At 26.6% G+C, this 21,063-nt stretch overlaps 1 protein-coding gene across 1 annotated transcript in view; it reads left to right on the top strand.

Moving 5' to 3' along the window:
- The first annotated feature begins 11,118 nt into the window (after positions 1 to 11,118).
- The window catches only part of LOC127286110 (esterase FE4-like), a 113,474-nt gene continuing 103,529 nt past the window's right edge, over positions 11,119 to 21,063 (top strand). Inside the window, exon 1 of the transcript XR_007843697.1 lies at positions 11,119 to 11,255. The gene's annotated coding sequence lies outside the window, so the exon portion shown is untranslated. The remainder of the gene's footprint in view (positions 11,256 to 21,063) is intronic.

Raw genomic sequence — 21,063 nt, 5'->3', positions numbered from 1 at the left:
CTAAATTTTCAAGTGGAATGCTGACTTCCCCTTATTTCAAGAATCGTTGCTTCAGGATACTCTCTCTTAAAGATCAATTTTATAACTCTAAATGTTTGTCTAAATAAATATGTAACCTTGTAATTAAAAATCACTATTCTCTTTCTTCTCTGTACCCTTAGCTCAGAGCCTTCTGCTCTGTAAATGAAATAGAAATTTACTGAATCACCGAGCGGCCATAAATAAAAGAAAATATTATTTCGTTAGTTATTTCTCTATTTGATACGAAACATAAGTTACATTAAAATTTAGATTCAAAAAATTGTGCAATTTTTATTTATTGGTTTGGACATTGTAAATAATTACACTAAAAAGAAGGCACACCTAGCAATTGTTTCTGTAAAAAAGAAAATTTTTTGCCGAAGTTAAAAATACTTCAGGATTTTAATTTTTCACTAAAAAAAAGGTCCCGAAAAGTTGCAAATTTCCGGTAGTCCTTAAAATAATAAATAAACCTTCAGCAATAAGTTATGTATACCGAAAACCCAAAACTTTAACTGAGATTTTACTTAAAACAATTTTTTTGTTAAGCGCGTTTCACCAGCATTTACAATACCAAATAAGCATAATTCCACATATATGAGAGATTCTTTTTCAATCGCCCCAGCCCAAAAAGTCAATGTTCTGGGATTGGCTTCATACTTTGGTAAATTGTTCTCCTATATGATAGTAATAAATCCCTAAAATATAAACTCATTAAAAAAATATTTGTAGAAAGTAGAGGGGGTTGAAGTTTTGACGTTAAGGGTAACATTGTCATATTTAAATCCGTATAACTATGACAAAAGTTAATGGATTTTAATTTATCTATAATGAATTTTAATGCATTTTTCACGTACTTTTCAAAAATGTATACGAAATTTAAAAAAAAAAATTTATACCCCTTTTTTCAAAATCAACCCTTATTTTTCGATTTTCACCCCTTCGGGTATTTTTTATTTTTTTTTTATTTTCATTGGAAAGCTAAGGTTTTTTCCCATGAGCTATGTAAATATGAAAATGGGACAACAATAATTTTGTGAGAAACAGAATATTAAAGTAGGCGGTGTCGATAAGGAGTATACCTGGAGACCATATTTGAGGATTTAGGTAGGCACCGCCTAATTTAATATTATGTTTCTCGCAAAATTATTGTTGTCCCACTTTCGTATTTACATAGTCATGGGAAAAAACCTCAGCTTTCCAATGAAACTAAAAAAAATTTTTTAAAAAATTCCCGAAGGGGTGAAAATCGAAAAATAAGGGTTGATTTTGAAAAAAGGGGTCAAAAAAATTTTTTTTTTAATTTTGTATACATTTTTGAAAATTACGTGAAAAATGCATTAAAATTCATTATAGATAAAATAAAATCCATTAACTTTTGTCATAGTAATACAGATTTGAAAATGACAATGTTACCCTTAACGTCAAAACTTTAACCCCCTCTACTTTCTACAAATATTTTTTTAATGAGTTTATATTTTAGGGATTTATTACTATCATCTAGGACAACAATTTACCAAAGTATGAAGCCAATCCCAGAACATTGACTTTTTGGGCTGGGGCGATTGAAAAAGAATCTCTCATATTATCATTGTTATTATACTTTCTAATAACTGTACATAATGCTTATTTTAAAATTTTGTAATAATAATTGTTTTTAACAGTATTAATAATCATGGGACAAAATGTCCCGTCTTTAGTCCTAGGTATGCCGGTTCAGATCTCATGTTCTAATAATGATAAATATCTGTAATTTGGTATACTAATTAAACTCAACAAAAAAAATATAAGTCAGAGAATTTTAGCCTTCTAGCTAGTCATTAACGGAAGATACAGTAGTAGTTAATAAAGGAATATTATGAAGAGCACTAAAGGAAAAGAAAATAAGGGCCGGAATAGTGGAAAGAGTTAAAGAAGTGTATACGGAGGTTTGAGCAAAAGTTAGGATAGGAGAGAAAATGAGTAAAGAATTTTGGAAGGGAACATGACTAATGCAGAGGTGTCCACTGAGTTCTACGCTTCATAGTCTTCTAATGGCAGACCTAGAGGAAAAATGAAAGCGAAAAGGAAAAAAGGGGTGGGGTAATATAATTAGTGACGGGAGGAATATACTCTTTAGCTTATGGAGACAATGTAGTGTTAATGACGGAAAATGAGGTAGGAATGAGATTGTTAATTAAGGAATTGGAAGAGTATGTAAGGGAAAAGGATTTGTGGAGAAATGTGGAGAAAACGAAGATTATAAGATTTGTGAATAAAAGAGATAGAAAGAGGAATGTTTGGAAAGTAAATCGAAGAGTGTATAAGAAAGTGAATGAGTTTTGTTACTTACGTTTTTGGTTTAATTTTAATGGAGGACATGAGTTGAATGTGAATAGAAGTGTGGAAAGTGCGAGTAAGATAATGGGGCAAGTATAGAGGATTGGAAAAACAAGGTTCAAGAATGACTGGAAAAAGACATTGTGGTTGTATGATATGTTAGTGTGATCTGTGTTGAGTTATGGAGTGGAAGTATGGGGATGGATGGAAATGAAAAAAAGTGGAAAGATTACATAAAAAATTTTTGCGTTAGCTTATGGGTGTGAGTAGAAATTGTCCACGATATATATTAGCAAAGGACGCAGGAAGGGAGACAAAGAGGATAAAGCAGAGAAGCAGAGCTTGGAGTTTTGAGGAAAAATTGAGTCAGGGTTGATGATCCAAAATGGCGGAGTATGGAGGAGGGCAGAATATGGACAAAAGTAAGAGGGGGGTGGGAGAAGAAGGACAGAGAAGGAATATGGGAAAGAACACGGAGAAAAACTAATTGTTGTGGTTACTAAAAATTAAGTCCACACAACAATTCCAGATTGTCAATATACTCTCTAAATTTGAATTAACGACTATTCACTTATTTGTGGCTGCATACTTTGGGCTGATTTAAATAGACAAAAAATAATTGTTAAAATGGGATTGTTATTAAAACTATTTGGATTGTTCGGTGAACAAACAGAATTGTTTAATGAACAAAGAAAATTGTTAAATCGGCGATACAATTTGTTATATTAACAAAGCTTTGATCCGCTCTCTAAATCTCAATTAGCGACTATTCGCATTGAATTAGTGACTATTCGCTTATTCTTAGCGCAGAGTATGCAGCTGGGAATAAGTGAATAATCACTCATTGAAAATTCGCTTACTACTAATGAATAGTCACTATTTTAATCAGCCCAGAGTTTGCGACTATTCGCTGGCAATCAGCGACTATTCGCTAGTAATAAGCGAATTTTCAATGAGTGATTATTCACTTATTCCCAGCTGCATACTTTGCGCTAGGAATAAGCGAATAGTCACTAATTCAAAGCGAATAGTCGCTAATTCAGATTTAAAGAGTATAGGATGGATTCTGAATGAGAATGGTCAAGATGTGAAATGGATGCATAAACTAGAACAAATAAGAAAGAATGAGAGGAATAGTTGTATTTTTGAAGAGGGTGAGTTTGATTAATATTAATTTTTATGAAGCTAAAATGTAACGGGAAACGGAAGCTCGGCAGTGGCGGATAATATTATAAGTGTATTAAGAAATTGTATTAGGTTAAGATCGAATAAGAATTTGTAAATTAGGTTAAGATATTTTGTAATATTTTTATATTTATATGGGACGTTCTTTGTCAACCGGACCACCCCATCTCTCCATTGAGCTAAACTCGTGAAAATTACTACTTGGAGGTTTTCGAGGTCGCTGGTTACAAATTTGATGTCAGTTTTTAAAAATAATAAATGGCTGATTCTAAATGGCGGACCAAAAATTTAAAAAATGGAGTAAAAAGTAACGATGAATTCGTAAAGATTGTCTTGAAAAACCCTTAGGTAGACATTTTAACGAGTTTAGCTCAATTTTTTGGATTTTTGGTCAGCCATTTAGAATTTTTAAAAATTAACCGCAGATTCGTAATCAATGACCCCGAAAACCCCCGAGTAAACAATTTCACGGGTTTTACTCAATTATTTAAATTTTGGGCTACTATTTTAAGTCTGCCATTTTGAATTTTTAAAATATAATAACGGATTTGTAATCAGCGACCCCAAAAACCCCCGAGTAACAAGTTTCAGGCGAATCTAAACGATTTTTTAATTTTTGTCCATCATATTGGATCCGCCATTTTGAATTTTGAATGGAGATACGTTATCAGTTTGTAAGTAAACTATGTTGTGGTTATTTTTATCGTCATATGTGAAGCTTTAAATAATAATATAGATCATATTAGTGGATTTTTTGTGTTTTTTATGTCGTTTAGGCGCCATATTTAAGTCGACATTTTGAATTTCAAAAAGCGCCCAAAGGGATTAAAAAGTAGACATTCCAAGCTAATTTTTCCAATATGATAAAATTTTTTTAAATTAAACCAATTATGGAGAGATGGGGTGGTCCGGTTGACAAAGAACGTCCCATATATAAATTCATTTTTTTTTGGTAACTACGAAAAAATATAATTGAAAATTTAGTGATCCAATAGAAATAAATGTTATATTTAAATTATAATTTGATATTGAAATTTCAATTCAATTTCCTGTCACTATACCTACATTAAGGTCTTTTTTTACATTTATTTTATGACGACTATTATTATTATTGACGAAAGATTGAAATCTAGTTTCGTTTTAGAATATAAGACACGTGAACTTGTGACTCTGTTTGGTCTCGAGAAATGTAATGTTTGAGGAAATCGATATAGGGTGGTTGAATGCACTTCTTTTCCATCATGGTACAGAGTTATTTCATATTGATTCGAAATGTGATGTTACGTTTCCTTTGAGACTTCGTGTCTTCCGGGTTTGCAATAATTTCCGCTCTTCACATTAATATTCTTATTTTTTACTATATCTCCATTATCTTACTTGAATTCTTCATAATTAAAATTCTTTTTCTTATATATTTTTTAAAACTAAATTTTAGAACTATTTTTTTTTAAATATGCGCTTTAGTAATTTTATTTCATACTAAAAAAAACAGTTATTTAATTCAAATATTCAGTTATATTTACTTATCAAAGAAATATTTATTTGTTCTTTAATTAAATTATTTATTTGTCGAAGACAAATACATTTTTATTTAACCTTCGCCGGACTGGATACTTTTTATATACACGGTTGACAAGATCCCACCCAGGGTGGGCCAAATGTTTTCTTCTTTGTATATTGCAATAAAAACTTAGAATCATTCAGTTTTTTTCCAAAATTGTTATATGTTACCAAATAATATATTTTATTAATATTTTGTTGATTTTTTATTTGTTTAAACAATTTATTATTAATAATTTATAACTTTTTCAAATATACATACGACAGTAGAAGAATTTTATAAATTTGTTACCATTTCTTCGATAGTTATTAATTCAAAGGTTATAAATAAAATATATAATTCAATTTGCAACAACTATTATTATAAATTGTTTAAACAAATAATTGTTGCTATTTATTAACATTCTTCATAATATTCCTAGAAAATTGCAATTTTTTTCTAATTTTGCAACTTAACAAGCACAACATAATAAACATGAAGATTTTATATGAATTTAGTATTCAAACGATTGTTTAAACAATTTATTGTTGTTATTTATTAACTTTCTTGTAGTGTACCTAGAAAGATGCAGTTTTTTCCTAATTTTGCAATTTATCAAACCGAATATAATATAGCCAGACAGACTTGACATAAATTTACTAATTTAACAATTGTTTAAACAATTGTTGAATTTACAATTTTACATCAAATCTATCTTTTATTATATTCGGCTTGATGAGTTGCAAAATTAGAAAAAAACGGCAACTTTCCAGGTGCCGTACAAAAAAAGTTAGTAAATAACAACAATAAATTGTTTAAACAATTGTTGAATTAATAATTTTACATCAAATCTATCTTTTATTATATTCCGCTTGATAAATTGCAAAATTAGAAAAAAACTGCATCTTTCTAGGTGCAGAACAAAGAAAGTTAATAAATAATAACAATAAATTGTTTAAACAAATGAAAAATGCAATATAATATTTTTTATATCTATTATTTGACATCATAAACACTCACAGTGAAAAGTCTGCATGATTTCAAGTCTTTTTGTAAAATAGAATTAAAAAAATATCTGAATCATCCCGGTTATCTCCGTACATACATTGATAAAAGTTATAAATAATCAAGAAGAAATTTTTTTTAAAAATTTGTTTTTACATTTTTTGAAAGTTCTTAAGATTTTGTTCAGTGACTTAAAATCGCGATTCAATTAAGGCAAAACTTTAGAAGATATGGCAATTTCAATTTGTCTGGCCCACCCTGGGTGGGCATCTTGTCAAGCGAAGGTTAAATTAAAATACATTATTATTTGATTGTAATAAAAAAATTTTTCTTGTTGCATTGAACAAAATTATTTTTTATTTTGAATATAGAGAAAAATTCCTGAAACGATCCAACTGAAAAAAATACTCTAAGGTATGAATAAAACTTGCACAAAGTTTAGCCCAATGGGTAAATACTTCAACTATACATTATTTATGTTTTATCATGAAGGAAGGTTAAACAAAATATGACTTAGGATATGTTTTCGAAAGGTTTTTTCCTACTCTCTTTCTAATGGTATAACCATTTAAAAAAAATTCAAAATTTAACCCTTCTTTGAAAATCAAACATATTTTTGACTTTTTCTCAAAATCGGTATTTTTTTTATATTTTTAAAAAATGTTTTTTATAAAGTTTGAAATGTACACTTTCAGTACAGAAAATATGAGAATGTCCTTTCTCTGTAATCGAGATATTTATTAATTGGATATTTTTTAAATAATTTATTTTATTATTTTTAAGTTTTTAATTTAATATTCAATTATATTAACATTTTAGTATTTTAATATTATAATGTTTTAAAAACATTTTTTCTACTGCAGAATTAAATATTTAAAATGTTAAACAAAATTTAAAAAAAATAAATTAATTACTTTAAAATTCGGTATTTAGTAAAAGTGGTAGTGAAAAAAAAATTTAATTTATATTAAATACATATTATTTTTAGATATTAATTACTCGAGTATAAAATTATTTATACTTGTAACTTAACATTTTATCATACAAAGGTATACTATTAGCATTCTTGGCATAAATAATTTCTCGTGTGTTCCATTAGATGCCAGCACTTTGAGTTTTATTGATTGCTGATAAAATTCTAATAATATACCAACTGTTGGTAATGTTGCTATTTACATTTATTAAATTGTTTCTAAAATAATTACCACAAATTTAAATTTTAAATTGTTAATTTTGGTAAATGTAATTTTATTTTTATATCATTTGTTGAATAAAAAAATTAGTCAATAATGTCATGTATAACATTTTTTAACTTCGTCAACTTTTATTTGAGAATAAAATTGCATTCATTCTATTCTTATAAAGTTAAAATTTTATATACTTAAAATAAAACAATTTATATTTAAATAAATAAATAAATAGAAAAAAATAAATATAGATAAATAAAAATAAGTAAAAATTATTTGTATATAAGAATCTTGTAATTTTTCTTTAATTTATATCTTTTTTTAATATATGCATTGGGATCCTTTTTCATATATATAGGTAATAACCTGAATCATTTTTCAAAGTGCGATAATCAGGTGTGGGATATGTTGGGCTTAAGATTTCTTAAAATAAAGTGGAATTGTGTGATACCGTGTCAAGACTTACGTGTTCTTATCAGTAGCAGATAAGGCCAAGAATTTTTTTTCAACTTTTTTTTTTTTTTAATTTAAAACGTCATCGTGCTCTATTTACGTGGTTCCTCATTGAAAAGTGTATTGGTGACATCGATTTTCATTTTTGCGCGCTTATTCCGCCCTTGCAATCTATTCCGCCGTTAAACTTTTCATGAGAAACATATAACCGCGGGGCTTTTGCCACGACCTTTAAATTCCGCTTTTCCGAAAAATTGCAATTTTTCTTAATATTACAATTTTTTTTTTTATTTTTGAAATGTCAAGAATTCTATTTTCTATTCATTATAGAATTTTATTCCGTTAGATTATTGTATTAGTAAAATAAAATCATATTCTAAATTTGAGAATATTTTTTAAATTTAAGAATATATTCTAAATTTGAGAATATGTTTTTAATTTAGAATATATCCTTAAATTTAGAATACCTATGTATATATTCTAAAAAATAATTTCTATATATTTATTCCTATTTTTTTCGGCGCATAGTCATGAATGTATATTATACCTATATTTATTAATTTTATCATTATCATTATTGATGTCTCATGTAATGATTCTATTGTAATCATTCAATCTTTCATCACTTATCATCTTCCGGAAATTGAAACACATACTTATATTGCATGTACAAAAATTTTCCAACGTTCTTTTTCGTCGTGGTATTTTTCCCTCAAAATATTTTTTTGCATAATTATATTTTATCATATATATACATTGTCAACAAGTTCAAGGGAAAACTAATATGCGATCATGAAATTTGTGTATATATTTTTTTATATTATAAAATGTGAAATAATCATTATACAAATTCAGCGCATAAGTCTGTTGTAGATAATGTCTTCAATTTGTAAATATAAACAATATAACGATTGCTATAAAGAAAAAAAAAAGAAATAAATTATTGTTGAATATATACAGCTATATTATATGTAATTTGTTTTACATATTTTTAGAAAAATTTTCTTCTCATTAAACGAGAACGAAAAAAAAAAGGAAAAGAAGTCAATTCTCTATTTTAAATATAGAAATATGTTGCCCCTAAAATAATACCTATTTTTGTTACTCAATTTTGTATGTTTATGCCAAAAGAAAAGACATTTTTTTTTCTCTTTTTCACTGATATTTTTTTTCCGCAATATATTATGCTAAAAAAATTTCATTCTAAATTTACGAATATGTCTTGGCTTTTAAAATATTTTATATTTATTTTATTTTTTATTTTTTTATATTTAAAAATATATAAAATTGTTTGTATTTTATTATTATATTTTTAATATATTTTCAGAACAAAAAATAAAATTTCAAATTTAAAAAATATTTTTAATGATATAAACAAACATGAATTGAAGAATATGATTTTTATTTTAGAACTATATATATATAGCTGCTATACTCATCGTCTTGCCTTTTTAAAAATATTTTAATCAAACACTGACAAAATTTTTGACGTGACAACGTCCTACTCTATAAGTCATATTTTAAAATTTTTTATATTATTCGATTACTTTAGGTTTAATCTCAATGCCACACTTATTTCTGTCAAATTTGGAAATGAAAGAAATTTTTTATAACTTTCTATATTACCGACCTGTTAAAGATTTAACTATATGTTAGTACAGCGCTGCCTGCTGACAGTATCCACTATACTTATATATATGTATAATGGTGAAAATAAAATTCTGGAATTTAGTTGACAATTAAGAGATTTTTTAATTTATTTATTCACACCCTCATAACAAAAGGATATCCCTAGGATATCCCTAGGATATCCATATCAATGGTCGATATCCTAGAATGGTCCCCAGGATATCTTGGGATATCCCTAGGATATCCAAACCGCCGGTCTGTGGGACATCAACAAGACATTCATAGTCTCATAATGACTTTAAAAATAGTATTCTGAGAATATCTTCTTGACATCCAGAAGATATACTGAGAATATCCTGAAAATATCTGTGGGATATCCTGATGATATCTGTGGGATATCCTGACGATATCTATGGGATATCTGGAGGACATTTATGAAAGTCTATAGATATCCAGAAGATATCCTGTGGATATCCTCAGATATCCATGGGATATCCAAAGGATATCCAAACCGCCGATTTTTTGGATATCCTTAAGAGATCCTTTTGATATCCATAGGACATCCCTAGGATATCTGCGGGATATTATCAATATATCCCAAGATATCTTGTGTTATTAGGGCAAACACTTCTCGAAGTCCATATGAACCATAAATGAGATACAAAATAAAACATTTTAAGAAAAAAAAAATAATATAATATAATAACAAAATAATAACAAAAAACAATAGCTCTATTAAAAAAAACTAATGTAAACAAAGTAATTAAAAAATATAATATATTTTTTAATAAAAAATAAGCCAAAAGTTTTGAACGTTCAAATGAACGAAATTTTTTTTTCAACTTCTTTCAGTACAAATTTTATTACAAAATATTGTTTTAAATATTTAAAAAGAAGTTATTAATTTAATAATTGTTTAATTTACTGTTTTATTTTACATTGCCATCAAAAATTTTTAATAATTTATAGATAGAAAAAAAATATTTTGTTCATTTGAACGTTATGGACGGCCCCTTATGTAAAATTGATTAAATTCAAATTGTGTCGATTTTAATCACGTGGTCAAAAATCAGATGCGTCCGTCTCTTCTGTCTTTCTCACTCTTTTAATCACCCTTGTAAATTTAATGGTGCGATAAAATTTTTGTAAATTTTCCATATTATTATATTCTTATAATATTATATTTATAAAACAATGTATTTAAAAATAGAAAATATTTTTTACGTAAATTTTTTATGTTTTTATCTATGAGATAAATATTATAATATTTAATTGAAACTAAAATTACATGGAAATAATAAAAGAGTGAGAGAGAAGAATAGAGACGCGTTTCTCGCCCTCTTTGTCTTGCAGTTTTATATTTTCAACTTTGCTTTTATGTGATTGGTGCAAAATTCAAAATTATCCTCGCGCGTCTAATTTTCTTACTATCACGTGATTTCAAATTTAATTTTAACCATCATTAATTTTTTCAAGGGTGGGATCAGTTCAGTAGCGTCGATTAGATCGATACATTTTCGAAAAGTACCTTCGAGCAAAAGACCACGTTTTCGTGAAATCATCTAATTTCTGAATTTTTTTGCAAGTGAATTTTTAGCTTTCGAGAGTGCTCGTATTTTTTAAAACCTCGATCGAGTGACATGTAGGATATTAATTTTTTCTTTTAAAACATTTTTATAAATTTAATTTTATTTAAAATAATTTTTTTTAGTATCGGGAGTGTTCGTTATATTTAAAACCGCGATCGTATAAGTGAAAAGTAAATAAGTTTGATTTTTTTTTGCAGTTAACACGTGGATGGGGAGTGTACGAAATTTTTAAAATCGCGAGTGAGTGTTTTTATGTGCCAATTTTGGAAAACACCGTTCGAGTGACGCTCCGGGATGGAGATCGGGTATGGGCGAAGGGTGTTCACGGTAAGAATTTTTATGTTCTTACATAAAAAACGTAGAAAAAAAATATAGAAAATATTAATTTTTAACCAATTTAAAATTTTTTCCTCATAAAATTAAAATTTTTCAAAATAAATTTTTTATTACCAATTCCCATATGCTTCAGAATCTCTTGCATGGATTTACAAAATACCACAAATTTTTCAAAAATTTTTTAGATTGGTCAAAACATAATTTTTTTTATTGGAATCAGTGAATAAAGATATTTAGAATCAATATACAATATTGAAGTATTAATATTTCTTATAAAAAAAAATAATTTGCAACAAATTATTATAAAAAATTCTAAATATGAAAAAAAATTATATCTATGTAGAGATTTAAAAAAATGGTCAAAAAAGCCCACCGTGAATGAAGCTGAAGTACGCAACGTTTAGGGTCAACCGGGGTAAATCCGAACGCTTTTAGTAAGTTTCAATAATAACATAAGTTTTTTCTTTTAAAAGACAATACTTCCGGTATTCTGGTGCATGAAGTTGTTATTTTACTTCCATAGAACAATTTTATGGGGTAGCAAAATTTTTTGATAAATTACAATCGCAGGAAACTTAGCGTTCGTATTTACCTCGATACTTTGCAACTTTCCTAAAATACCGGGGTAAATACGAACGCCACTGTATTTCAGAAAAATCTTAGGGAAAATAAATTTAAAGTATTGCAATTGTTAAACTTATATAAAAACTCAAAAAAAAATACGATAATAAACCTATTATGTAATAATGCATCATATATAAATACAAAAATCAAACAGGTTAAAAATTAAAATGCATTACACAATTAAAACCTTCAATAACTTTATCAAATCATAACGGATTTTTGCAAAACTTGCTACAGAAAGTATTTTGGAGTGATTGAATGTAAATACAAAAATAAAAGTGAAATTTTTTAAATTCAAAATGGCGGACTTTCCTAAAACTTATTTTTCAAAATGATCAAATTTGCTAACCCTGAAACCCCCCGAGTAACAATTTTCGAGCGAATCCAATGAATTTTTTAATTCTCGTCCGCCATTTTGAATTTTGAAAAACTGACTTCAAATTGGTAATTAGCGACCCCAAAAACCGTAGAATACCAAATTTTATTAAGATCCTGAAAAACTTTTTTCAACAAACCATTTGGCAAAAAAATTGAAACACTCCTTCGAGAGAACAGAGATTAAGTTTCTGCTTATTAATTACTAACGAGGATACGTATAGAAAGAAAAACTTTTTTCTATGTACTTTTATAATGTTAAAATAATAGTGTAATCAAATAAAAACAATTTTGTGTGGCTCTGATGTAAAAAAAAATTATTGAAAATACTGTTCGGATTTACCCCGGTTTTCCAATTTTCCTGGGTAAATACGAACGGTCTGATATTATTAATAAAACTTTACAGAAGGCAAAAATGAAAAATAGTTTCTGTTCTAGTATTCATAACAAACAATTATAAATAATAAAATAAATTTTTAGCTTCTTTTTCTTGAAATACGAGACAAAATACTGAAAGAGTGTCATCTTTGATTTTCAATCTTTTTTGCAATACTCGTTATCTTTGTTTATGCTGTTGCTAATTAACAAACGAAAAATGGGATAATACTTAGAATCTCTTGAAGAGGATCTGAGGTAAAAATTCTCATATCGAACTTATTTTTAAAAATTTTAATTAAGCTGAAATAATTAACGTTCGGATTTACCCCCCGTTCGGATTTACCCCGGCTGACCCTATATAAACGATTTTTAAAGAAATAATTTTTAAAAATTTTAAATTCTATAATTTTTGGCCTAAAAAATACTTTTTTATAATTTGTTGATTAATGAAAACTACAAGAAATATTTTTTTGGCAAAAAATTATAGAATTTTTCATTTTAAAAAATTATTTCTTTAAAAATCATTTATATAAACGTTGCGTACTTCAGCTTCGTCCACCGTGAAACTTTTACAGGCTTATTCCTGAAACATTCAATGTTTTGAAAAATCAAGATTTGGCTGCCACTAGCTGCCTCTTTGATTTTAATATCACTTTTTATGAATTGTTGCAGAAAATTACTAGTTTGAACGGACATAATTGTTCATATTTAAATTATTTAAACAACTTAAATTTGTTTGAAACACTATACTCTACGGTTTTAAGGGTCGCTGATTATGAATATCACAGAAAAAACCTGAATTCAAATTGAGTATAGATTCTATACTCAATTTGATTCGCAACAAAAATGAAACTGGTTGTTTCATTTCGAGTTCTAAGGTAAAAGTATCAAAATGAAACAGGCAAGTTTCATTTTGAGAAAAAGAAAAATGGAAAAATATTGTGAAATAACGAATAATTTTGCACAAAAACATGAAATATAATAATTACAAAGAAGTAAATAACACGCTAGACTTAATATATTTGATTAAAAATTGCTTGTAATCGCGTAATAAAATAATAAAGGAAATATGTTTTTAGGTTAGAAAAATGAAAACATGTGTTTTGACAACAGGAACGGTACTGCCAACTTAAATAATAGCGGTAAATTTAAAAACTTATGAAATTAATTATTATCTACGTAAATAATAATAAATAATTTTTATTTAAAAACTTCTAAATATTCGTACTGGTCAAAATAATCTTTCTGGTGTTGTTGAAATATTAGAAACAATAATTGAAATACAAAATTACTCTGCTTATGATGCCAACTTAGAAATCTGAAATTCCAGCCAATATCATTTTGAATAACATGAAGTTTGTCCCATACTCATTTCGATACCCAAAAGAAAATGAGTTGCAACAAAAATGAGTCCAAGTTTTTTCTGTGATGATGTTAGATTTTTAAAATTAAAAATGGCGGATCCAATATGGCGGATGTCCAAATAAAATTTAATCAGATTCGCTTGAAACTTTTTACTCTGGGGTTTTTGGGGTCGCTGATTACGAATATGTTATTAGATTCTTGAAATTCAAAATGGTGGATCCAATATGGCGGACGAAAAAATTCAAAAACTGAACGGATTCGCTGAAAACTTTTAACCTTGCGGTTTGTGCTCTTGTTGATTTTCATCATAATGAATATCTAGCCAGCGGTGTGGATTGTCGATTACTTTTTCTATTCACGTCGCTAGAACTCAATTGTCAATAAGCCGGTTGTACTCGCAGAGGGTCGAAATTAGCGACCTCGAAAACCCCCGAGTAACGAGTTTCAAGCGAATCTGATTAGTTTTTAACTTTGACCTCCGCCATATTGTATCCGCCATTTTGAATTTTTGAAAAGTAACACCGGATTCGAAATCAGCAACCTCAAAAACCCCCGAGTAACGAGTTTCAAGCAATTTTAAATATATATGTCGCTCCACGAGAGAAGGGACCTATCTCCGAAATAATATTAGGCTTAGTTTTCATGTACGGTCTACGGAAAACTGAACCTAATGTTATTTCGGGGATAGGTCCCTTATCTCGTGGAGCGTCACATATTTTAGACTTTTGGCCAGCTTGTTGACAATTTGTCCCACTGTGCAACTCCCATTTAATATTCCACAATAGACTTTATGCTCTTTTTTATCTATACCATCAGTTTTCAATAATCAGTCACCAGTATATCGGATGTGTTCTCTTGTGAAGAATCTATATTTTCAAATGGACGATAACAATATTGACTTATTTTTTATATCATTTAATGAATTTATAAATGCAGTCCGGAGTTACGTTAATCAAATTAATTTGCCGTTAGTCTACGTTAATTATATATTTTTTTTGTAGTCCTATAATTGATGTATACTGTTGGGCTTTTGTTTAAAAGTAAAACTGAAAGGTGTCTTCTTATTGAATTTTATTCCAACAAGAAAGTATTTTCGTATAATATACGTTTAAATTAATTTATTTATTTCATATAAAAGTTTCAACAATATTACATGAATTATTATAAAGAAATTATATTTGATAGAAAAATGTACATAAAAATTTGATATTAATTTGAAGAAAGCCTTTTTACGAATGCTTTAAGTCTTTGTGAACCAAGAGCATCGACATCGACGTGATTTTGTCGCAGAAGGGATAATATAAACAAAACGCTATATTGGCTTGACAATAGTTCTTTGTGACTTAAAAGTGGTGGGCTCATTCACAGAAAAAACCTGAATTCAAATTGAGTATAGATTCTATACTCAATTTGATTCGCAACAAAAATGAAACTGGTTGTCTCATTTCGAGTTCTAAGGTAAAAGTATCAAAATGAAACAGGCAAGTTTCATTTTGAGAAAAAGAAAAATGGAAAAATATTGTGAAATAACGAATAATTTTGCACAAAAACATGAAATATAATAATTACAAAGAAGTAAATAACACGCTAGACTTAATATATTTGATTAAAAATTGCTTGTAATCGCGTAATAAAATAATAAAGGAAATATGTTTTTAGGTTAGAAAAATGAAAACATGTGTTTTGACAACAGGAACGGTACTGCCAACTTAAATAATAGCGGTAAATTTAAAAACTTATGAAATGAATTATTATCTACGTAAATAATAATAAATAATTTTTATTTAAAAACTTCTAAATATTCGTACTGGTCAAAATAATCTTTCTGGTGTTGTTGAAATATTAGAAACAATAATTGAAATACAAAATTACTCTGCTTATGATGCCAACTTAGAAATCTGAAATTCCAGCCAATATCATTTTGAATAACATGAAGTTTGTCCCATACTCATTTCGATACCCAAAAGAAAATGAGTTGCAACAAAAATGAGTCCAAGTTTTTTCTGTGTTATCAAATTTCGAAGAACACTTAATTTACTAATTAAACATTGATTCAGACAATGAAATATATAATAAAAATATAATGTGACGTATAAAAGACTATATAATAAACGATGTAAACAATTATTAATATTAAAATACTAGAATAGTTTTTTTTTTGTTATATTTATAATTATTATCAATAATTAAAGTCTTTTTATGAAGATGATTTAGTTTTAAACAGCTTTGTTATTTTGAAATAAATAAATGACTTTCGTTTTAAGGATTGGTCCACCTCTACTTAGGGGTAAACGGTACAGTGATTTCCAGTATAAACAAAAAGGGGATATATTTATACAAATTACAAATATTTAATTATCGAAATGAGAAATGAAACCATTTGTAAAGGAATTAAAATATTCCATTAATCTGAAAATAATAATGAATTGTTTATTTAATATTAGTATAAATTTTAAAAAAATAAAGAAATCTTCACATGACAGAAAAAATAGTGATTGTCATTATTTTTACAGTGATTGACCATCAATTTTACAATGATTGCCCACTAGACATAAAATAGTAATGTAAATTATAAATTTTGCATAATTTATTAAAGAATGAATATAATTGAAATTAATAAAGAAGAAGTAATTTTTAAAATAATTTTCTTTTATTAACAATAATAAGATTCATTAAATATGACTTTTAAGTGTAAATAATACTATTAACCTAAAAAATTGGGAAAATTGTCGAATCTGACTCAATTGTAAAAATAAAAATTATTTTTGGCTATTTTGATTTGATATAATGATTACATGATTTTCAAGTTTTTCATTGCTTAAAGAAGCATATACGAAACACCTTTTTTTACCTTCGGCATTTTTTCGATAGCCTAAAATCATACTTCATATTAAAAAATTGTTAATAAAATATTACAAATCATTCTAATACATGCTGCGGCTTTAATTACATCTTTATTTTAAAAAATTAATTCACCAAATATGAAAAAACGTCCAAAAATTAAAAATACTTATCTCAAAAAAGTCTTGAAAATAAACGGTTAATCACTGAAAAATGACATAATAACCAAAAATTAAACATTGCCCAGGGAGGGCAATGACTGTTATTTGTTATTAATTGCAAGATAGTAGTTGTTCTCTATAATTTTCGGTAAATCGAGTCAAATTACGTTAAAACAAATTTTTTTACTTATTATTAAACTTATTTTCATGCATATAATTAAAAAATAATAATGATATGTATAATTTTTTCGTTAAAAAGTCAAAGAAAGTATCACCACTAACCTTGCAAATTTACAACTAAATTGACAAAATTTCAAAGAGCTAAGGACACTGTTCTCGAAAAGCGCTATTATTTTCATAATGGTGAGTCGAAGAATAAAAATCTTTTTACACTATTAGCAGAATATTCTGTAGAATTTATATAAATAAATAAAACAAAATATTATATGTAAATTTCGTTATTATTTCTGTTTGTAATGTAATGGTGGCAATCACTGTTAGGGGGGCAACAACTGTACCGCTTACCCCTATTCGTTTAATTTCAACAAGTTTTTTCGATTTTTGATATTTTTTTCTATCATTTTGTGTAAAGAAATTTACAGTTTGTTACTGTATTAAAACTATGTTTTTATTGATACAAAAAAATTGTGTCATTCAAGAAAAGTTGCATTTATTTTTCTTGGTCAAAAAATGTTTTTCAAAAATACATTAACCAATCGAAAAGGCGTCAAAAAAAGCTATATAAAAATTGATATCAAAAAAAGATATTTTTAATTTCGTTACTTAATTGAAAAAAATGATCTAATTGTAAGTGTGAGTGCGTTTGAAAAGAAACGTTTTTTTTCACCTTGATCACTTGACGTGAAATCACCCATATATATGTGTCAGAAACGAGTAAGAAAGTGGTGTGCAGTTATATATACAGAATGTAGTTTCTTGTATAGCAGTGTGTGAAGTACAGACTGTAGTTACATATATATCTTTACTTTAGGGTAGGGCAGTGGAAATTTCCACTGTACCCGCCGAGACGGTCAATACTCTCTCGCAGCACGAGATGGGTCTATATATACATTCATACTTGTAGCTTCATATATATGTATACTCACATTATTCCCACATATATATCAATATAAATATACTTTTATATTATTTTATACTCACAAATTGATATAAAAACAATATTATAATTCTCTTAATTACATGTAAATTAGTGGGAAATTTATTTAAGCCAAATAAATGTCGACAATATACGCTTATTTGGTCAAAAGTAATTTTCTTTACCAGAATTAAATATATAACAATATAAATAGAAATATATATGTGCGATTCCAAGTGAGATTTTGACTTTTTCGGAGTAGGTTAACCGATTGCAATGAAACTTTGGAATTTTGTTATATATAGTAAGACTAATCTTTAACGTAAATTTCAGCCTAAAATATTTGTTAGTTTACGAGATTTGCAATAATAACAAAAAATTTAAAACTGCTATATCTTCCGTTCTAATAAACGGATTGAGGTCTACTTTTTTTTAAAATGTCAAGGAAAATGAGAGGAATAAATCTCTTTCAGAACATTTTTTTATAATTTTACAACTAAAAAAATTATTAAATAATAATTGAATAACTTTCGCGCGACTAACTAAAATTCAATCACTTAAACGCTAAAATGATCTTACCTGTGTTTTCTTTAATGTTCCAAAGGATTTTTATTGTAAATGTAAGTTTAACTTAAGAAATTTTATTAATTTATTAGTATAAACAATTGATATTTCTGCTAGTTGACGTGCAGACGACATTGCGCACGCAGCATTCTCACATAGCCAATTTAGTCCACGAATCACGTCAGTTGGCTATGTGAGAATGCTGCGTGCGCAATGTCGTCTGCACGTCAACTAGCAGAAATCTCAATTGTTTATACTAATAAATTAATAAAATTTCTTAAGTTAAACTTACATTTACAATAAAAATCCTTTGGAACATTAAAGAAAACACAGGTAAGATCATTTTAGCGTTTAAGTGATTGAATTTTAGTTAGTCGCGCGAAAGTTATTCAATTATTATTTAATAATTTTTTTAGTTGTAAAATTATAAAAAAATGTTCTGAAAGAGATTTATTCCTCTCATTTTCCTTGACATTTTAAAAAAAAGTAAACCTCAATCCGTTTATTAGAACGGAAGATATAGCAGTTTTAAATTTTTTGTTATTATTGCAAATCTCGTAAACTAACAAATATTTTAGGCTGAAATTTACGTTAAAGATTAGTCTTACTATATATAACAAAATTCCAAAGTTTCATTGCAATCGGTTAACCTACTCCGAAAAAGTCAAAATCTCACTTGGAATCGCACATATATATATATATATATATTATATATTTATATATATATTTATATATTTATATAATTTTTATTTTGCTATAAAAAACTTTAAACAATTAGATGTTATTTTCTAAATAATCGTATATTGAAAGTTACTATTACGAGAAACGAATTAATTAAAATTGTTTTAACACTATAGAAAATTTTTATTTCTTTAAATTTAGAGAGTACAAAATATGTCTTTATATAGTTTTAACAAAGTTTCTTTACTTGTTTTTTATTTTTTTAGAACCTAATTTTTACGAATTTTTTTATGCTTTCTGTTAAAAAAATTAAATAATTATACATTTAATGCCTTCTCTCTAAATCTGAATTAGTAAAAATGTGTACTAATTTGAATTAGTGATTCACTTTTTGCTTCTGAATTAGTAAAATTTTACTAATTATTAGTAACTTTTACTAAAAATTAATAAAATTTAACTAATTCTAAAGCAAAAAGTGAGTCACTAATTCAAATTAGTAAACATTTTTACTAATTCAGATTTAGAGAGTTCTGTAGAAAAACAATCAGACAATATTTACCCGGAGGGACAAAATTAAATATTTGAAAACAAAGGTTTTATTTATTAAAAACTGACGTTGTTCATAATAGCTCCTGGGATAACAGAATAGCCCCGGTTGATGCGGTACTATTCATTTTTTAATTTTAACATAGTTAGTAAACATTTGAAACATCTTTGATGAAGAAAATTTTTTTTATAAAAAAGAATTAAAAAAAAACATTTTTATCAGAATATAATTTGCATTTTACAAAATCCTTGATATAAAATGAGATTAATGACAAATTGAATTTTATATCAAAATTAAATTTCTGGCAATTAAGTTTTATAAATTTTGTCAAATAATCGATTATTATCAAATAAATATTTACTTGAACCAAATAATTTTAAATAAACTTGATTTGAACCAATTATTATTCATGTATTTTATACAAACACCATTTTTGTTGACTTAAATAAATATTTATTTGATAATAGTCAAGTAATCGATTATTTGAATTAAATTTTTTTTCAGTATATCAAATTAAAAATTATGCATTTAAAATTTATAAAAATAAATATAAAATTTAAAAAATTTTTCCCTTAGCTTAATCGCACAATTTTTAGACAATATATCAATACCATTGCTTATTTCAACAAATAAAAAATTGCTTCGGATCACAGCACCATCTCCAAGATGGTTACAGAACTCAAGATCGGTAAAATCCATCTCTGAATATTTATCCTCGCAAATTGTAAACTTATAAAATTCAAACGCTACATATCAGCATTAAATTATTACTGGGAAATACCTGTGCGTCACTTTTGTACAATAAGATATATTTTTTTCGTAATCTTTTTCCAATGTTTTAAATTTTTTAAAATTTTTTTTGCAAAACATAAATTTTACTAAAGTATTTTAAAATTATGCGATAATTTTATTTTTTTTAATTATTAAAAAAAGTTTTTCTTAATTTAAATTGTAATTTACTCATCATTAAATAAAATAAGAAAAAAATTTGTAAATAAAATTAAAATAAATAAAATAAATTTGTAAACAAATTTTTTTTTGAAATGTCAATGTGAAGAAACGTTTTTTTTTCTATTTTATTTTTCTTTTTTTTTTTGCTGAATGTTCGAGAAGCTTTGTGTAGAAACAGTTTTCATTGTTTAAAAAGTACGAGGCAGTTAGCTTTAG

Source organism: Leptopilina boulardi, unplaced genomic scaffold (assembly GCF_019393585.1).
Source record: "Leptopilina boulardi isolate dan_hultmark-lab unplaced genomic scaffold, ZJU_Lbou_2.1 LbouV2_348, whole genome shotgun sequence".
Classification (NCBI taxonomy): domain Eukaryota; kingdom Metazoa; phylum Arthropoda; class Insecta; order Hymenoptera; family Figitidae; genus Leptopilina; species Leptopilina boulardi.
Note: the sequence above shows the minus strand (reverse complement) of the source record. Positions and strands in the feature narration are given on the sequence as shown.